Source organism: Protomyctophum bolini, assembly GCF_963924005.1.
Source record: "Protomyctophum bolini genome assembly, chromosome: 19".
In the NCBI taxonomy this organism is placed as follows: Eukaryota; Metazoa; Chordata; class Actinopteri; order Myctophiformes; family Myctophidae; genus Protomyctophum; species Protomyctophum bolini.
Window position 1 is genome coordinate 24,384,917 of NC_137880.1, and position 3,339 is coordinate 24,388,255.

Genomic DNA, 3,339 nt, shown 5'->3' on the forward strand with positions numbered 1-3,339 from the left:
TCTAAGCCCAAATGTTTACAACTATGTGTTTACACATGCACACATACACACCTTGAGTGTGTGTTTTAAACCTAGCTTGACAGGGAGCCTCTGTTCCAGTGTAGTTTTAATAGACCATATAGTGCTGAGAAATAATGTTGACTTCTCCATTGTGATATAGTTTAATCAATGATAAGAATGTCGAGAACTAAAAGCCATTCACACTCCTAATGGTTCTTTCAAGGGGAAATCAGTCTGTGAAATCATTTCCCCTCAATTCTGCTATATGCTTCCTCTTTAACCTGTGCTTTTCCCCATTAGCCTGTCAAAGATTTAACAGATTTATGATGTAGGCACACTGTCGCATTGTATACTTAAGGAAGCTTATGAGAAATGTAAATAACCTTTCCAGACAAATCGATCATGTTAGCTATAGGCGTAACCCGCAGTCTTCTTTGCCACCGCTGTAGTATGTTACAGTACAAAGACTGAAATCAGTCATGATAAATAATACAGTACATCACACCAGACAACACAACACATTTCAATGTGAAACTAATACCAGGTGCGGTATGAATTCTACTATAGATGGAACAACATATGGCAACAAAACAAACACAACGTGACAAATCAAGACACACATGGGTTCACACCAGCAAAGTACAATAATATCCACATTTATTATTACTTTCTTTTTTTTAAATTACAAGCATATTTCCCTTTACTCTATGTTTTTTTTATCAACTCAATGTTTTATCCTGTTTTATGTCATACACACATTTACAAACCCAGAATGCATACATTTAGGTTGATAAAGAGGATGGTGGTGGGGAGGGGGTTAAATTGTGTTTCAAGACAAAAACAAAAAAACAACTTTAAAAAGACATCTCTCTTCTTATGAGACACATTTCAAATACTGCTCATCACAAGCATTTACTCAGTAGACATACATACTAAAAAGTGCACACGGGTCTATTCAATATCAGGCAGCTTCATAGAATATAATACAATGGCAAATTTAAACAATTCACACATTCAACATTAAACAAGGCCAATCTATCGGGAAATAAAAAAGGCACGGGACTCTCACAGAACATGAATTTGTACTTGTTTACTTTCATGGGTAAACCGTCGCTTTGAACTTTACTTTCAGAGAAAGTTTGTTGAAATGTTATATTTCAATTTCAAACTTGTACTGTTGTCTGTGAGTTGGATGGCACTGGACAGTCAGGAAGTGGTGAAAAAAGAATCCCTTCCTTCGTTTTGAGAACTGAATGGGCAATATACAGTACAGAGCTCTCTTAAAGAGGGAACAACATAGGGCTGGGCAAAAATCTAAATATCAAATATCATGATATTTCTGACCAAATACATCAATATCAATATTGTGATGATAATATCGTATTGTGACGATAATAAAAATACAATTGTAAAAACAGAAATGTCAAGCTTGTAGATCGAATTTGTTTTTAAACTTCCAATTTCTTTTTTTGAAAGTATAAATGGGGCTTAAGTGAACACTTATGTCATATTATATATCACGATATTACAATATCCAAAATCCCAGAAGATTATACAGTATATAGACTAATAATATCACGATATGGATATAATGTGGATATATTAGCCCAGCCCTAGAACAAACCAGTTGGTGAGAAGAAGGAAGAGCACTCTACGCTGGTGCTAATTGAAACAGAGAAATGGAGCTGTGTAAAAACAACAACAAACTCTAGCTACTAGTTAATATTGTGAATCATGTCAATGAGAGAGACAGTGTTACTCCTGTGTATCTCAGTCCGTCGCTGCACAGTATTATGTACTGTATGTACAGTACTGTATGTACACCACCAATACACACACACTCTTCCCCATACAGCCCTACAGCAGTGGATCTTTTTCATGGCAAGGACTCCCAAATATATAAATATGGATTTGGCCGCAGACCCCAATCTGAAAAGGTATTGTGCCAGGGAATGCCCAGAAGAGAAGATTTATATTATATTTTAAAAAAATCGAATTAAAATTAATCATTAACAAAATTCAATATTTTTTCAAATTATTTCCCCAAAACAGCAGATGTTGAGTAGCCAACAATCACAAATGATTGTGATTGTGTGCGTGCGTGCGTGCATGCCTACTGTATAGTTAAGTATGCCAACTAGCACTTTTTACGACAAAAACCCCATTCAGTTTACGTGGAGGAGACGAGGGTAAAAGACACAGTTAATTGATGTCCTTGATTTCATTGAGTTGTTGTTCCCAGTGTAACAGTAGCCTCGGTACCCGTGCAGGCTTTGGGGCAGCAGTAGAGTGTGGCTTTCAGATTAAATAATTTGAAATATTGTGGGTCAATGATAAGAATTATCTGTACAAGAGTAAAATTTACAATTAATTAGTGTCTTCTTTCTTTCTTTGCTACAGAGCTACTGTAACATTTACAGTTGTTCAAAAATACATGCAAGTACTATACAACAACTTCTTCATACTGTATAGGGTCTGCAGGACTGAACGTTGTCAATATATTAAAAAAAAATAATAATAATAATAAAAAAACAATAACATGACAATTGACAACATACCGCATGATCTCACTGTGTCAGGTGTTCAACACAGTGTTGTACAAAGCAAAACCAACGGTATTAAAACAAAATAGCAGCAACACGTACGTAGGCCTACTTCTGTGAGAATGAAACTGAAACAAACCAGCTAGCCTCCTGTGCCTCTGGGTTACAATACGAGTTCATGTACATGGTTATGTGGGAAGCAGTTAGTGCAAATACGTACACAAATAGTGGATCTAATCCTTAAGCATGATTTATGCCAAAAAATAGCCAATCTATAAACTCACATTTCGGGCTATTTCCGGTGCACAAACCAAGTATAAATCAGGCATTAGAGGGATGGAAGCAAAGGCTGAATATTGTAGTGGTTCGATTACAATTTGACTCCCCTTCACTTGGCGTCACACATTGCAAAGCCAACTTCCACTAGAAGTGCACCGTGAACTCTAAACCTTGGCACCAGCAACCATCGTCCATCTGTCCGTCTGACCGATACACGGAACAACCGACCAGGCGACCACCACTACTCAACAACAGTTATGAGTATTTCAATTTAAAACCTAAAAATAAACAAAGTATTCCCTCTCTCTCTCTCTCTCTCTCTCTCTGTGCAATAGTTCAAGTAAGTTATTTCCTGTGAAAAAGTTAGTGCTTCGTCAGACATCCTGTGGCCGTACCCAAAGAGTAACGCAGCGCTCCGCAGAGCTCGACAACATCAACAAAAATACACCAAAAATAACGAAAAAAAGTTATGTACAGGTTGGTTCTCTGGACGAGACTGCACGGCAGGGCAGAGTCG

At 37.1% G+C, this 3,339-nt stretch overlaps 1 protein-coding gene across 1 annotated transcript in view; it reads right to left on the reverse strand.

The window, feature by feature from the left end:
* Positions 1-656: 656 nt before the first annotated feature.
* Positions 657-3,339, reverse strand: part of LOC308334756 (1-phosphatidylinositol 4,5-bisphosphate phosphodiesterase beta-1-like) — a 206,411-nt gene continuing 203,728 nt past the window's right edge. Inside the window, exon 33 of the mRNA XM_080791569.1 lies at positions 657-3,339. This exon is cut by the window's right edge and continues 423 nt beyond it. The gene's annotated coding sequence lies outside the window, so the exon portion shown is untranslated.